Source organism: Heterocephalus glaber, unplaced genomic scaffold, assembly GCF_053883595.1.
Source record: "Heterocephalus glaber isolate CG9 unplaced genomic scaffold, H.glaber_assembly_v1.0 deba00001606, whole genome shotgun sequence".
Lineage (NCBI taxonomy): Eukaryota > Metazoa > Chordata > Mammalia > Rodentia > Bathyergidae > Heterocephalus > Heterocephalus glaber.
Window position 1 is genome coordinate 32756928 of NW_028258377.1, and position 17906 is coordinate 32774833.

The 17906-nt window shown below is 40.3% G+C and overlaps 1 protein-coding gene across 5 annotated transcripts in view; it reads right to left on the reverse strand.

Moving 5' to 3' along the window:
* The window catches only part of Sgcd (sarcoglycan delta), a 959917-nt gene that overhangs the window by 770680 nt on the left and 171331 nt on the right, over positions 1-17906 (reverse strand). The gene's annotated exons all lie outside the window — the stretch shown is intronic.

Genomic DNA, 17906 nt, shown 5'->3' on the forward strand with positions numbered 1-17906 from the left:
GGACATTTATAGTGTGGCCAAGAAAATGAGGAAAAGCTAGGAGACACTGACCTGTTCCAAGACAGGAACAGGAGCATCACACCTAAAGGCCAATTAACAGGAAACATTAATAGGCAAATTCAAGTGCATTCAAAAATATTCCTCAGAAGGAAGAAAACATCCGCTTTGAGGCTGTAGAATGCATGTCCATGATACTCACAAAAAGGGATTGAAAGTGACCTTAATGGTGTAAATCATTTTCCTCCTCTTTTGATGGAAACTCTCAGAAGCACTGCTCCCCAATTACTTCAGCTTTTCTCCTTGAAAGATGAAACTCCAGCACAAATTTTATGAATCTGTAGACCAGGAAATCAGAGGCAATTAGCCCAGAGGGGAAAGAGTGGTACAAAGCGAACACCTGTTAATTCATTCTTTACCATCAGAAAAGGAGAAAATGACTTCACCATGTCAGAGAAACCCCTTTCATCCTGCGGAAGAGCCCACAATGGCTGGAGCAGTGGCATCCCTGCTACTGCTGAAACTCTCAAGCATAGTTCAAGGTCACAGACTGCTCTGACTTGTGACCAAACAAGTGGGCATTTCAAACAAGAGATTCTGACCAGAGTATTAGTTGGTTAGGCTCAGGTGATGCTTCAGTCTAGGGCAGCAATGGCGAACCTTTTAGAGCTTGCAATGGTAAGCAACAGCCTGCTGCGCCCTGTGTGCCTTAGGTTTGCCACCACTGGTCTAGGGTAAGCCAAAGGCCTTATCATATTCCTTCCAAAGAAACAAAATCCATCCCTGTTACATGTGGGCAGGTAGATCCTATCCCAATGAATGCATTCACCTCAGGGGACAGCCTCACCTCAGAAACACGGGAAAAACCAGAGCACAGTGTGGCATTCTGGTATAGCCTACTTCAAATGTCTGTTATATTTTAGTGGTTTTTTTTTTTTGGTACTGGGGATTGAACTCGGGTCCTTGCGCTTGTGCAGCAGGCGGCAAAACCACTGAGCTAAATCCCCGGCCCTTTAGTATTATATTTTAAAATAATATGCATAAAGAAAAGGGCACATATAAATATATATCTTGATGAATTCTCACACAAACACACCTACAATCCAACAATTAGACAAAAACAAAGGAAAAACCTGCACTATCAGGGCCCACAAGTCTCTCTCATATCTTTCCTAACTGCTGTCCTGACTTCTAAGATCACAGGGTAGTTTTATATCTGATATGAATGGAATTCTATGCTCTACCATCTGAATTCTTCAGGCTAATATAACATCTGTGAGACTGATCCATACGATCGAGTTTAGCTGTATAGATTGTTCCTCTTCACTGGTATACAGGTTTGGGCAATCAGGAAGCATGGCTGTCAAGATCTTTTACATGTCTTGAGATGAATATGATACTTTGATCCTCTCACTCTGATGTGAGAAAAAAATTGTAGTGCATCATACAATTTTTCATAATAAAATGTAAAATATCCAACTTTTGTTTGGAGTAAAGAAAGGCAGATTCCTGATTTCTCCTCTCCCTCTGACCTTCCCACCATCCTAAGCACTGTGCCTGTCCTTAGCCATCTACTGAAGAGACTATGTGTGGGGAGAGATGAACAGCACATTTAAGAACCCTGGCAGCTCCCATGCAATATTAATCACTCTCCTAAGAAGGATAATAAAATATGCTTTTAAAACCACATAGGATTCCTTAAAGGAGAATTTTTAGGCGAGAGGGCTTCATGCCTGCAGCACAGGAATCAATAATTATAACCGCTCTGACAACCTGAAGCATTTCAAATGTAGCACGTTCCAAGAAAGAATATACACAGCTCTCTGTAATTCAAGCCATTGGGCAGGGAAGGCCAGGGTAAGACAGGAGTGTGGAAGTCTGTAAGGAAGGGAATGTATGGACGTTTGTCAGGACCTTTCTAGCAATGACTCCTCCATTTCTTCCTCTTAATCGTATCCTAAGTTTCTCACCTGTGCAACTATAATGGTGCTCACCCAACCCTCGACTTCAGGTCTTGGCACTAAATTATTTACATCAACAAGGCAATCCCACCTCTTAGCCACAGTGATGGTCCAGGGTGAGCCTAAGCCACTTCTGAGCCAACTGGTGTGATAGCTTCTTTTGGCGACAGACAGTAGGTTGAGGATGTTTGGACAAATGACCTAAGACAGTCCATCACTGTGACAAGTCTTTTCCATGATGAATGAGACACAGGTTGTCTTTCCTCTTCTATTTCTAGGCTGGGTGGTATGAAGCAGGAGGCGTGGAGGGGAATGATGGATACAGCAGGAGGGCAGGAATTCTGTAAACCTTGAGTACTAGAGGAAAGGACAGAGGGGAGAGGTAGGTTCTGATTGATAATATGGGCTTCTCGGAGATGAACCTGCAACTAAGAGAAATTCCTGGATGTTTCTTACTCAAGTTCATGGATTCTTATTTTCAAAAGTCCCAAATGAGATGGGTTCTCTGTTGCTTATAAACAAAACTTTCAAAGTTGAAATGAATAAGGCAAGATCTTGGCTGGGGAAGAATTTGAGACTTCTAGCAGGTACAGTTGGTGTCACATTATGTTTCAGGAGCATCGACCACTGCAGGAAGGTGTAAAAGATGGTGTTTGGGCAAGTCCCCGGACGAGAGGGGTGTAAGAGAGAGGGGAAGGCAAACAACACATAGGTTAGTGAAGCTCAGGAGTCAGCAAACTTTCTGCAAAGGCCAGATAGTACATTCTTCTGGCTAGATAATTTCTGTGCAATTATTCAGCTCTGCAGTTGTGACATGAATCCACCCAACAATGGAAACAAATGATTTGTGGCTATGTTCCAATACAACTGCATTTATGGACACTGAGATTTGAACTTCATAGCATTTCTACATACCATGAACTATTATTCTCATTTTTACTTTTTGTCCAAGTATGCAAAGGGTAAAAGTCTTCATTGGTGGGCTATTGATCTGTTGACATGTGAGATAAGGCATACCCAAAATTTCTAGGGTTACATTCTTTCTCCACCACACGCTACATATATAACATTAAACCAGTTGCTTTATCTCGCATGGCTTCAGTTACTTCACTGACAGGGTAGAGATCATTCTAATACCTTACTCACAATTTTTTTCAAGAATAACATAATTAAATCCATGTAAAATCATTGAGCAAAGTGTCTGATGGACAGCACCGAATAAAGACTAGAGACCTTTCTTAAGATTGATGATGAAGGTTCTTGGATACCAGCTTTGTCTTAGTAACAAAAAGCGACCATTTTCTGGACAGAAAATGAGCAGTTGCTCCCCGCAGAGTTGACAAAAGCATCTGCAGCAAGGACAGACTGCAAAAGGGAGCCCAGCTTATACTGACTTCATATGAGTGATCTATCTAGTTTAGAAAATGCAATGCTTATTAATATTCTGTTTTTCATTGCAAGATGGCAATCATTATTCAGAAATAGGAGGAAAAGAAGAGGAGGAGTTTTATTTTGGGGGGACAAGGATATGTTACCAGTCTGGTGTAATCTATTTATTTAGAAACACATTCTTTCACAGAGACTCAGCTGAACTGATAAAATTTTTAAAACCATTGGCCACTTCTGGTTTGAACTGCGTTTGTCGGTTTTGATAATTTATTCACTGACTAATTAGTTCAGCCAAATATTAGAGACTATATCTTTTTCTATGAGCCCAGATGGTGCCCTATCACACAGATGATAGGGAATAAGACCCCATACTGTATTTGTCAGACACCCTACTGGGTAACTGATAACCAAAAAATGGTTCAGTAAAGATTCGCATTTAAGGTCTCTTAAGGTCCTCTGATTCTCGCTCCCATTCTCCTCTCCAATACACACTAAAGATCCTAACCCCATTTAAGATCATTAGCAAATCCCAAGCTTCATAAATATCACAGGGGAGCTAATGAGATGACTTACTGGAAGTTTGGAGCTCACAATCAAAGAGGGAACCAAGCCGGGCTGATTTCTCCGGTCCAGGCTATAGGGAAAGTAATTAGAGTTTGCTTTCGCTGGAATGACGCAAATGCAAAACAGTAATCTGCTTGAATATATCTGTTAAGGCAAGAAATCTGCATCCCTATTAACAGGAACAAACAAGGGCAACAGGAAATGGGACTTTTTCTCCAACTTCTGCTGCTGGCGTGGCCAATCCTTGACACCCTCTGACCGCCAAAGTAAACAAAGTATACTTGTGGAAAACCTACTGTGTGGCAGGTACCACATGAAGAATTTCAAGCATATTATCACTGAAATTTTTATACCACCTTGTGAAGGAGGACTCTGTTTCCTAGTTTTACAGATGGGAAAACAGAGGCTCAGAGAGATCAGGCATCTCATCCAAGTACACAGAGCTTACAAACTTTAAGCCCTCAACCTTGGCTCTTCTTCTAGCATCTACTCTGTCCACTCAATGAATCACAGAGACCACAGGAGCTGTCTGCCCAGCACCAATGGTCCCTGCTTCCTGTAGGGGCGAACGATGTTTCTGCATGCTCTTTCCTGTCTCCATCTCTGCATGGCTCCTGAGTTTGTTCTTCAGCTTGCCTTAATTGCAATAGTTTTCAAAAGTACTTCTTCAAGATATTTCTCTCCCTGACTGACAATAGTTCGGTATCCATTTTACACGTAAAGGAACTAGAATGAGTTTGCTGTAATGGTGCTTAAGGCGTACAAGGAATGGATGAATGAGCCCTATTTTTAACCAGATGTGGGTCTAAAGACCATAGTATTTCTAAAACTCTTAAGACTTTGAGGAACCATTACAGTTTCCTGTGGAATCCCCCCCCCCCCAACAAAGTACTGGAGATTGAAACCAGGGCCCCAAGCTGAGCTACACACTCAACACTTTTTTGGTAAATTTTATTTTTGAGACAGGATCTCAATAAATTGCCCAGGTTGGGTTTGAAATTTCCATCCTCCTGCCTCAGCCTCCCAAGTAGCTGGAATTAACAACCAAGTACCAGGAAAGTTTCATCTTTTTTTTGGTACTGGGGATTGAACTGAGGACCTTGCGCTTGCCATGGCGCCACTGAGCTACATCCCTGGCACTGGTTTCATTTTTTCTTGAGATACACACAGAAAAATTAACACAAATTATAAGCTATTTCCAAGATATTTTAAAAATTTATATGGACTGTGAAACGTAGGTATTTATGTTAACACTAAACTAAAACTTTGAACCTCAGTTCTTTTATTTGCTAATTGGGGCTAATAATAATAATATCACTAATTATGGTAAGAATTAAATGAGAAAATGCAAATAGTAACTCTACAGTCCCTCTTAAAGGGAAGATAACTTCCATGCATCCTTCTACATATCTCCCACCTTATCTTGCATTACAAATACCTACTGATAGAAGAGAAAGTCAGAGTGGAAATCCAGGTATTTGGCTTGACTGTGTTACCAGTTCTACTGGCCTTGTCATCTTCTCTGGCAGGTTTTCTGATCTTCATCTATGAATGAGAGGCTTTGGAGGGTGGCCCCTAAGATGTCCAGCACTCTCGGAGTCCACGCAACTTCATTTTCACCGAATGCCACCACTCTGTGTGGCAGCTATGTTTGGTTTCCAGGAGCAGCAGGCCAAAAGAGGAAATGATGCACAGTTCTGTCTTGAACGATGCAGCTAGTTTGGCCAGCCACACACTGTGGAGATCGGGGCTGTAACTAGTTGGTTTAGGGGCTGATGGATTTCGCAAGATGATTTTATTGTGGGGACTGGGACTATGTTGTTTGGGCATGAAAATCTGCAGTGATTAATCTTGGAATTTCTCTGACTATTTCATTCTGCAGAAAGATTACAAAGAAGAGGTTGGGAAGGGCCCAACCCAGTTTCCATTCAAGTTATGTTTTCTTTAAGTAATTAGCAAAGGGTCTTTATATTTATCATTTACTTGGCAAATATTTGATTAAAGTCTCAGCAAGAAAAGTACAGTAGGAAAAACAGACATACAAATTAGCTCGATCTGGTTTCAAATCCAGGCAATGTCCTAACTACCTGTGTGACATTGGGTTAGAGGCTAATTTCTTTGAGGTTGTATTTCTTCTATTATGACACAAGAAAATGTTACCTAATTTGGATGATGTTTATGAGAAATAACTCACAGTACCTGAAAATCAATGCACTCCAGAACAGAAATAGGGAGTTTTATCCTCTAGATTTTCGGCACATAAGCCAGTCATGGTGGTTCACACCTGTAATCCCAGGAGCACCTCAACTTCAAGTCCACTTGGGGCAATTTAAGGAAATCCTGTCTCAAAACAAACACCAAAACAGAAAATCTATTGTATGATCCAGAAAAATCCACCAGTCATCCTTGACACCTGCTAACTGCTTGTAGCCCTGGTTTCTTGCTTACTCTGTCATAATGATCTGTCACTTTTCCTCACAAATCTCTGGACTCTGCTCACCCTCTTTTATCTCCACTCTGATCACACCCCTCCCTGATCCTGCCCTGTCACCTCTGAATTTCACTGCCCTTTGTGAGAGCACAGCTGTTCTAACATCCCACCCTCTTCTCCTTCCAGGTGACTCTACAAAGCAGTCAAAACGACTTTTAAAAAGCAAATCTCAGCCTGACCCTCCCCATGTTTAAGCCCTTCGGACTCCTCATAGTCCTAGGATGAGAATAAATTGTTCGCTGTAGCCTCAAGGCTCAGCAGAGCTGCCCACTGCCATTTCTCCAGCCCTACCTGGTCTGGCATTCACCTCCTTCTCCTGGTTTCAGTAACCCTGGTCTTTCTTGCATTCCTTGGGGTACCTGGCACAACTTCCAGCCACACAATCTACTCTTATGCTCAAACACTCCACATCGACCTCCCCCAGAGGCCCCAAGTCTTGAGGGCAGTGATGGCAGAGTTCTCAGCCCTCTGTCCATGCCTTCACAGCCCCTGGGGCCTTTCCTTTCTAGAACTATGTTGATCATCGCTACTACTATGGTTCCCCTTCAACCAGTTTTGCCTTCTGCAGATTCAGCTATCCATGGTAAACCATAGTCCAAAAATATAAGAAAAAGTCAAAAAAAAAAAAAAAAGCAAGCATACATTTTAAGCAGCAGACCATTCTGAGCTGCTTGATGAAATCTCCTATTGCTCACATGTGCACCACTTGGGACATGAATCATGCCTCTGCCCAGGGTATGGACTCTGTGCACGGCCAGCCTGTTAGTTACTAGCCACCTCAGATATCAGGTCAGCTAGTACAGTACCACAGTGAGTGCCTGCATTCAAGTCTCCCTTATTTCATTTAATAATGGGCCTGAAGCTCAAAAGTAGTAATGCCAGCAATTCAAATATGCCAGCCAGTGAGATGCTATATAATGCACCCTTTAGTAAAAAATAGATGGATAAATAAAGTAAAAATATGAGAATTTGAAAGAAAAGATACCACATTCACATAACTTCCATTGCTGTATGTTAGTTTTTTCATGGCATTTTAATGGTAATATATCTCTTACTCTGCCTAATATATAAATTAAGCTTTATCATGTCGGTATAATAAGAACATCACATGTACAATGTTTGTCACTATGTGAACTGTGGTTTCATCCATCCGCTGGGGAATCCCGTAAAGTATCCTCCCAGAAAAAGGTTAACTGCTGTAGTTGAGTGGTTGAGCGATTCTTTAGTGTTTGTCTTCCTCATGACATTACACATTCTGTACACGAGAGGACACACATATGTCATTCTTCCTGTTTTAGCCCTGGGTAATTAACAGAGTTGGGCACACAGTAGGTGTCCAATAAATATTTCTGAATGAATGAACAAAGTTTGTCTGCCTGTCTTCTTATTCCCTTTCCTCTCTCCCTCCCTTGACTCCTTCTACAAATATATTCTCTGAGTGTCCACCAAATGCCAGTTATTCCATTTGGCAATACTAATATTGTTGGCCAAATTCTACTTGAATATTTCCAATATAACAACAACCTTATTAGTTCCTAAAATTCTTTTTTGGAGACACTTAGAGCTGGTACTCTTTCTTCAAATCAAGCTGAAATTCATCCCTATGTAACTTCTACTGATTTGTAGATGTGAGTTAATTTTTAGCACCCCTCCAAAAAAAACTGATATATGTAAAAATTCTTGGTATATGTTTGCTAACTTGGGTACCCCACTTTGCATAGGTCGAGCATCTTTAATGGTAGGTCCCTGTGCAGATGAAAGGTAATCTATTTAGATACTTGCCTGACCTCAGAATGATATGTTAAACATCAATTTACGAAGATAAGAAAAAGAAACAAAAACAACCCCAAGTCAGGGAGAAACAATGTAACTCTACATTTATCACAGAGATTTCTTATTTTTTGTCAAGTTATCTGTCTCTGCCACTAACCCATGAGCTTCTAGAAGATTCCTATCTTTATAATATTTATCTTTATCTAGCACTTAACACAGTAGGTCTTCAAATTGTATGTGTTGAACAAATGAAACCATTATGACAATAACAAGAGCTCTACTTCTAAGTTGAATAATTAACATTTCCTGTTCTATTCTGGACTCTGCACTTTTGATGCCATGTGGTCAAATAAAGTGGTCTACCCCTTTAGATTGTGTATTGTTAATTTTAATTAATAACTGTTAACAGTAGATTATTAATTTTAAATTTGAAAGACAATATTATTCCATTTGAGTAAGAAAAAAGGTATACGAATATATAGACAAATGCACAACACATACCTAGACATCATCTGGAAGGGGATCTTAGTAACACACCCTTAGTAACCTCATCTCCCTAAATGGGATACATACACACATTTATTTTATAGTTTATACACAATTGTGTAGCACTGGATTGGTTTGGGGTTTGGGGGGGGTATGTTAATTTACAATAAGTACATATTATTTTTGTGATTAAAGGAAACAACTCGCAAGCCTCATACACAATCAGAAGAAGCAATCAGGCTGAGAGAGGGTCTGGAGCTCATGAGAAATGAGCAGTCACTGAAATAAAAGGACACCAGCCTGCAGGGAAGGCTTATGCAGCACATTGCTGTCTTCAAATACTTGAGGACCGCTGTCCTGCAGAATGGCGCAGGCTGCCCTCTACCGGGAAGAATGGGGATTGCTGAATGGGCAAAAGGCTAAAGATGCCAATTTCAACTTCAAAGTGAGGAAAGCATCTTCCTCATCAGTGAGCCATTCCGTAGAAAAAATGGGCTGCTTGAAAGCATCACTAGAAGCAGAAGTCTCTACAAATGAGAGTCCATGAATAAACTCCAGGAGTCTGTAAACCCCTATGAGTGAGGTCAAATCCTGCGAGTGCGCACATTCTGCAGAGGAGTGGATCTATAACATCCTTTGGCTTCCTGGGTGCTGAGTTCCACCCTGCGATGAAGGGACTGCACGCTGACTTATCATTACAGACATCAAGGGAATTATTAACCCTTGGAGATTTTAATCATCTACGCCAAATGCAAAAAATTGAAAAAAAAAAAAGTAGTTCCTAAAGCTTCTTGATCTCCCGTCTATGCAAATTATTTAATTTTCGATTTAGTTATACAATTCATTGAGTGCAAAGACCAAGTATTACATGTGGCTATATTCCTTCTACATCACACACATCTTCATGAACAAAGCAGGTGATTAATAAACATAAAATAAATATATGAAGAAACCAACCTTAGGGTTTGATTCTTCCCTTTACACTGCTTGATGTGGCGATAAAAGTATATTGACAAAGTAGAGTTTCATCAGGAAAAGGGGGCAGGATAATGACAATGGTGGTGGTAACGCTGATGACAATGTTACTAAGCACACACTATGTGCTCAACACTGTGTCAAACAATGCATGTGATTCCAACAGCGATTATTCAAAGAAAATGAGATTAATTAACATATCTATATATCTAACATATCTTATAAAGTTAGTAAATGTTTAAGACAAAGAAACTATTAGCTACGTTCTTAAATTCTATGGAAAACTCTACTTAAGGAATAAGATTACCAGGACTTTGTCGAAAACTGTTGCAGCTGCGTGAAGACTTTACACAAGGCTCTTCTCTGTCCTTTACTTTTCAAGTCTGTTATGTGGAAAACATCATACCAGGAAAAATATGGAGGCACAGTGTCGAATGATCATAAAGGGCACACATCATGCTTTTCTACTATAAGCACATTTAATCTATATTTTTGAAAATAACCATAATAGTCGAGCATTGCTTAACAATGGGGATACATACTGAGAAATTCATTACCAAGTGATTCCATGATTGGACGAACATTAGAGAATAAATACGCTTACACTGACTGGAATGGTACAGCCTGCTATGCCCCTAGGCTGCACAGAGCACCCCTGTATGTGTGATCCACCACTGATAAAAACGTTATGCAGTTCATGACAATATCATTTTCAAAATCTTAGTCGCTAATTCTAACAACTGAATCATTTTGAAGTTATCTGCATTTGTTACCTTGAGTATCTTCATATTTTGCTGTTTTGTTTCTATGCTTATGTGTAGTACTTTTGTGAGTATTCTGGATAGCGTATATGATGCTCTGTATCTAGATTCTCCTATGTTCCTGTGAAGAGATGTCTCTACTATTATCTTAGCAGACATTTCACGGCTAACACTGGACATTGTTCAAGCTCTAAAGTCTACTCTCACTACAAGGGGCAGCCACTGAAAAAAATCTGTTTCTTTTAGCCTCCACACTTATACAGTTTAGGGATGAATGAGAAATTTATAGAGAGTTTAATGAATATTCCTTCTGTGATTTCCTTTATGGAATTCTCTCTCCCTCACTTTCCAACTCCGTACATAGCACTAAATTCTGTTTTCCAATTCTTCATGCCAGTAAGATTGTGGGTTTGAGCCTATATTGCAGTAAAACCAAATGAAAAACCAAATTCATACAATTATCCAGTGCCATTCCCTACTCCCCTCCAATCTGTCTGATTTTTTGGCCTACTCTCCAGTGTCTTCACTGTGCACATGTGTGTGGGGCAAGGGTGTTTTTTAGACCTTATCATTGTTATCTGTGGAAAGGAAGGTGCTCCTTCAAGATCAACAGAAGCTCCTTACGTGAGCGTGGACTTTGAGCACAGACAAAGGTGAGCCCATGTTCTGAATCGCTCTTGCCACTGTGTTGCTCGTGGGTATCAAGTGACTTTAGCCCTTAGAGGCTTTTTACTTCTGCTACACTTTAGCCCAATATGCAGAGCATATAGTTTCATTATCTAAGTGTAAGGTAACATGAATGTAATTGAGAAATACTGTCTCCAACAAAGCTACTTTGCCCCTCATCACTGGAGTTTTTCATCAGTTAAACTGTATTAGTAATGATATCAACCTCAAAGTACCATTATAAGCATTAAATAAGATAAGGTAGGTAATGACAGTTATATAGGAGACAATGAAAATAGACGCATTCAGAAAGCTTTAGTATTATACCGATGCTCTTTTATTTTAAATTAACAATCATTAATAGCAATATAACTATAATTGTTGATTTAAAAACCATCAATGACTATTACTGACAGTATAATTTTAACTGTTGACAGAAGCCTCTTTTTCCCAAAAGTGTATGTAATAGTTTCATAGTTTTTCCTCTCTCTACCTGATAATGAAGATGCACCTGCTAGTTGGATTTCTACACTTAACTTCTTATAAACCGACTATGGTAATAACAATAAGAATATTACTACTTAATCTTTAGTGCTTACTCTATTAGGTACTATTCTGCTTCATATATATATTATCTTATTTATTCTTCAAATCAGTCCAAATGAGGTAGATGTTGCTATGTCTTCTCTACCAAATAGGAAACTGAGACTTGGATTGATCAGATAAACATGAGGAAGGTCATGCAGCTAGGAGGTGCTGGAGCCCAGCTGAAAGCCAGTTCTTGTAACTAAGGTCAGCTTTTAAAAGAACACTAATCCGGAAGGAAGAGAGACAGAAATGGGGAACCAAAAAGGTTAAATTGTTTTATGCTAAAAGGAAAAGGAGGCTATGTGAGAGAGGAAAACCTGGATCTGTCCATGAAGAGGACCAAGAGAGGAAATGCCCAGAAAAGGGTAAAACATGGGGGAAGCTCTTTGGGGAATCTGGATCATCTACAGCAAAACATCTGTGGCAAAAGGAATCTAGAGGGAAGCTGAATAAAGAGTCTCTAGATATGCTGTTGTATACAACAGGCAATGCAGCCATATTTCTAGGACTGTGATAACGATTCACTTTGCATTTTAATTCTTGATTTAGGGGGCATAGTTTTAATTGAAATTTTAAACTGACAATGTGATATACATTTACCATGTACAGTATGATATTTTGAAATACGTATACCTAATGGAATGGATCAATAGAGCCACTTAATGTATTTATTACCTCACATATCATTTTTCATGGTAAGAACATTTAAAATCCATCTTCTTAGCAATTTTTAATATGTGAATACATTGCTATTAACAGGAGTTACCACATTCTACAATAGATCTTTTAAACATATTCCTTTCTAACTGAAATTTTGTATCTTTTGAACAACATCTTCCCATCTCCCTTGGTTATGACCTCTCTACTTCTGCCTGTACTAACTACGACCCCACAGTGACCCTAGCTGGCTACCAGTGCAGCAATTAGACAGCTGTACTGATCACAGTGGTGATGATGAGGGTTGTGAGGGGTGATGTTGGAGAGAAGATGGAAGGTTTTGAGTAAAAATCCTAACTTTGATGTTTATTAACTAGTTAGGTCCTCAGGTAGCAGTTGTCTTGGATATCTTACCTGTGAAATGGGAAGAATAATGTCTACTCCCCAAGTATATTATCAGCATTAAATAAAATTGTACAGAGATATGGAAAGCACTTAGTAAGTGCCACATATTGCTGGAGATCTGAAACTTTTAACTCTATTTCCTTATCCCTCCCTGTCTTAGTTACTTTTCTTGTTGCTTGTACCCCACACCAAAGTTAAAAGAAAAAAGGTTTATTTGGCTTATAGTTTGTAGAGGTTTCAGATCATAGTTGGCTGGCTCCAAGGCAGAGAAGCAAGGCAGAGGGGCATCACAGAGGAGAAACAGTTCATGGCAAAGCAGGGCAGGCAGCGGGCAGCAAGCGACAAGTTACAAGAACAGCCTCTTTCTGTCTCTTATATTTTATCCTAGCTACCAGCGCTAGGGTGGGTAGCACTCACACCCTTAATTCTAGCATCGCACTGTGAACCAATCCCAGCATTACACCCTTGATCCCAGCATCTCACACCCTAGAACAAGTCATCTCCAAAAAGCTCCACTTATGACCACATGTGGCTTTTGGTGGACATCTAGATACAAGCCATAATACTCCCCTTCCTACTCCAACTCTCAGATCAAAACATTCTGTGTGGATAACACCTACTGTCTTATGGGAAAAACCAATACCATAACAGCAGCACTCCAGTAAGTGGCCCAATTAAGTAGCTGCCTGTTAAATTCACATATATTTCAGCAGAACATCCAAGATACCCAGCCCAACGAAATAAAAGGAAAAGACAGAGTGATTAATGTAGCCCCAATAACAGCCAGCCTGACACCTCATAAACAGCCACATGTTTGTTTACTCATCTATAATTTGTTTATTTTTCCTTTTTGAATCCCACATCTTCAGAAGGGGCTGTCAGATGAGAGATTCAATTTAAAGTGATTCTCTAAGCACACTTATCCTGGGGTAGACCCCAGTTTATTTTAGGCTGACAGCTGGCACTTGTGGCCTGCAGTGAAATACTCTCTGACACTGATGGAAAGAGACAGGTGGCAGGGCTGCTACAAATGCCACATTTGATTGATAAAGTGATCTAAGTATCGCAGACACTGAAAATGTCATTAGCAATCACTGCTCCTCTTGGAGAAAGCAACTGATGTAGCCCTTAAGTGCCAGCATATGCAGATGTGTGCGTTTCCATGTGACTTGGAGTCCCCATCACTCTGCAAAATAGAGCTCTCCACTTTGAGTCCATGATGCAAGGCCTACTTCTAAGCTTGACCTAATGATTAACAAGCTATAGGATAAGGGCAAAGTATCAAAATTTTCAATTTCTGCACACACTTTTTACATTTTCTTTCTGTATTCTCAGTAGGGCAATGCCACTTCCCAGGGGAATTCTCTCCCAGATCCCCCCTGCTCCAAGGCAAGTTCCAGCCTGCCTGTCATATAGTCCAAAACTATGCACAGCATCTACATCACATTTGGAGTTAGACAAGTGTTATTTATCAATTTAATGTCCATATTGTCCACTAATATGTAAGCTCCGTGAGAGAAGAAACTGACTGTATCTTTCTTATCAGAGTTGATGCCCATTCCCTGCATATCTATCTTCCCCAGATTTGTAATCCCAATATAGCAGCTCCCAGAATTGCCTCATTTCTAACTTTCCAGACTCCGCCTCATCCTTTTCCGGCCTTTTGTTTTCCTTTCTCAGTCCTCTTCTTTTGCAGATGGAGGTTTAACTTCATCAACTGTCATTCTGCTCCTTTTAGTGGAAAGCAGTTTAACAGTCTGGTTTCTACAATTTCTGTCTCTTTATCTTTCAGACTATAGTTCTGAAGAACTCAGCCATGGCAGATTACCTGAATTTAAACCTTGGCTCCAACACTTCCAACTGTATGGCCATGGAAAAGTTTATTGGATATATTTACTTGCTCTCTGATTTCATGCTAAGCTCGTTTCTCCATAGTTTTCCCTTGCCTGGAAAGCTCCTCACCTGGCTCTTTAACTGGCTGCCTCCTCCTTACAGACCAAATCAATTCTGACTTCAAAGATGAGTTTCCCTAGCCCACCTCCTTCCGTCTCATTATTCTCTTAAGTTACCTCCATAAAACTCATTAACAGCTTGTAGTATCTCATTTGCCTATATATATTTTGTAGCATCGATGTCCCCTGATGATGAAGTACCCTATGAGCAGTGTCCTCTCCTGTACTGTCAGCCACAGCAGCACATCTCCAAGTACAGTGCCTGAAAAGATTTCCCATACATGTTTTGAGTAAGTGAATTAAAAAACGAACTAATTCATGAGTAAATAAGTGAATGAAAAAAACAAACAAAAGACAATAGGAAACTGACAACAGACAACAAAAGACAATAAGAATGATGCGTAAATGCCTCACATCAGCAGAGAGTCCTAGTTGCAAGGAACAGAAATCAATTCTGGCTGGTTTAATCAGACAAAGAATTTATTCAAAGGGGATTTGTTGCAAAGAAAACCACCAGGAAAATTCAAACCCTGCCATAGACTTGGGGCCAAGTCTACGGCCCCCAATCCAGCCACAGAATGGTATAGGAGGAGCATCGATGCTGTCACTGACCCCAAGCATTAGGCACAGCGGCTTGCATCACTAGGCTGTGTCTGTTCCCCTCCAGGAAACTGTTCATACCACAAATCTTGCTCCCAGTGATTCCTCCAAGACACAGCTTCATCATATCATTGGCCCACAGTCCACGTCAGAGGCAGACTGTGCCGGGGACTGGCAGGTAGACACATAGCCACCCTATGGTAAGGCCATCTGCCCTATGGGAAAAGACAACAGCCAACAATCTCAGTGTCCACAAAGGAGAAAGGCTATGGCATCCTGAATCACCAACATGAGAATAAGGTTCAGATAGTAAGTAGTCACAAATAATAACAAATTTCCCCTACAAGGATCAATCAATATCAACCACAAAGCAAGCCAATTACCAAGAGCGTCTCCCTTACAAAACAAATGACAATCAAATTACTGAAAAGAGAAGACATAAAAACTACTGCTTGATTTTTTTTTAAAGCCATGCTAAGTTAGAAAGACACATTTTACAACTTATTCCCAAGGCATTCAGTTGGTCAGGTATCTGGATATTAAACGTGCTTTAGTATTGATAGGCGGGAACTCTTGTGCTTCATGGTTCAGTGCTACTCACCAAAAAGACCATTAAAGAGGCTTCTCGCCAACACCGCTCTGCAGATGTGAAGCCAGATGCCAGAGGAACCCAGCCGTTCTCATGGCTTACTGTTCATAAGGGAAAAGGAATCCTCGCTATTTTTCAAAATGCAAGTATCAAATACTCTTTACCAAGGCAATGATGGACTAACCAAGGCTCTGCACTTAGCAATATTCTCAAACATGAGGGATTAAACCCAGAGCCTTTGTCCTGTGCTACATCCCCAGCTTTTTATTTTTATTTTGAGACAGAATCTCACTAAGTTACTAATTTGCCCAGCCTGGGCTTCAACTTATAACCCTCAATCTCCCGGAGTCCTAGGATTGCAGGTTCATGCCACCACATGTGTCTGGAACTCGAAACTTGATAGGTGCCAACAAAAAGCAGAAAACAGAGGCAATGCCCCCCAGTGACAGTGTTCTAATATTCCTGGTGCCTAGATTACAGCTTCATTCCAATCTTTGTTCTGTTGAGCTTGGTTCTTACCTGCTCTTCAATTCTGTGACCTTTTAACGTACATGGGGACAGGTAGGATTGCTTCCATTGATGACCTTAACCAAAACCATCTTCTGTAGATAACGAGGACTCTAGCACGGCTCTAGGATGACTGGTAGAATTAACATTAATAACAAAAGTTTAATTACACCATGGTCCTTACACACAAAATCTTCAAGGCAGATATTCATTTTATATCCATTTTGAAGCTGAGAAAGTCGCAGTTTAAAGTGGTTACATTGCCTACCTGAGGAGCCATTCACAGAAGTGCCCAAGCTGTATGCTCCATCTTGAGCAAAAAGCCACGCACTCGACCCCCACGCACTACATGGTGAGGGTGATAATGGGATCACTCACTCATTTAATAATTAATGATTGGCTACTTGCACTATGGCCAGTTCTGTTCTAGAATCCGGAGAGATGATGCTAAAAGATAAACAGGGTTCTTACGCCTGTGGAGTAAAATCCCAGTGATGGAGAATAAATAAAATGATCAGGAAAACAAACAAGAAAACGTGATGGTTTTACATAAGTACAATGTAAGAAACTGAAGGGGAAGGGGACAGAGTGGTTTTCAAGTGGCATCAACATCTGATAATACCTTCAGGAGCCATACAAATACCTGAGACAGAGCATTCGAGACAGACAAAGGTGTCAAGTACTAGCCTGCTTGGAGCAGGAGTGAGCTACATGTTTGCAATGCAAGATAATATCTGGGGCTACATGGAAGTAGGAGGACAAAGAAGACGAGAAGCCAAAGTCCAATCCGCAGGCTGCTGGATGAGGAGACGTAGGAAGATGTCGTCTGTGGAGGCCCTGCCTCTAACTCCTGTTTGTCCTCTGGAAACTTGCTATCCCTCTCTGTATCATTTCCTTCCTTGTAAAACAACAATGTGGATGCAGTAGAAGCAGGGGACCTGAAAGATCTTTCTTGGCCCTGATATTCTGTAGTGAGATAAGGAATATGATGGATGACAAGGGAGGTATAAAACCAAATAATCATCCGGCCACTCCTAATCACCACCTTAAAAGTCTCCATCCTTTTGCATTTGAGTCAGTGTGAGAGATTATAAATAAAAATACCCCTTCCAAATACTGCACATCCATCAAACAACTATATTTATTTCATGATTCATTAAATAAAAGATAATCCAAATGCCCCGACATTTAAATCATGAAAATTAGCAACATGTTAGAAATCAGTGAAGTATCCTACCACACTAGTGAAAGATTTTCGTCTGATGACAGTCCCGTGTGAGATATTTACTGGACATCCCTATTTGATTGAACCTTTCCAGACAGCTATCACCGTCATCTATTTTGAGGGTGACTAGACCAAACCATCTCTGAATCAAAGCAAGTCAAAGTAATATAAGACATTTTGTCACATGCAGAATATAAAATAATCTAAATTTGAAACTATTCCTAATTTTAAGAAATTTGCCTTGAAGAAGAGCAGTTATTTGACAGGTAGAAGTCAAAAAAACAAGCAGAGTCAGACTACTACCCAGTTCATCCACCATC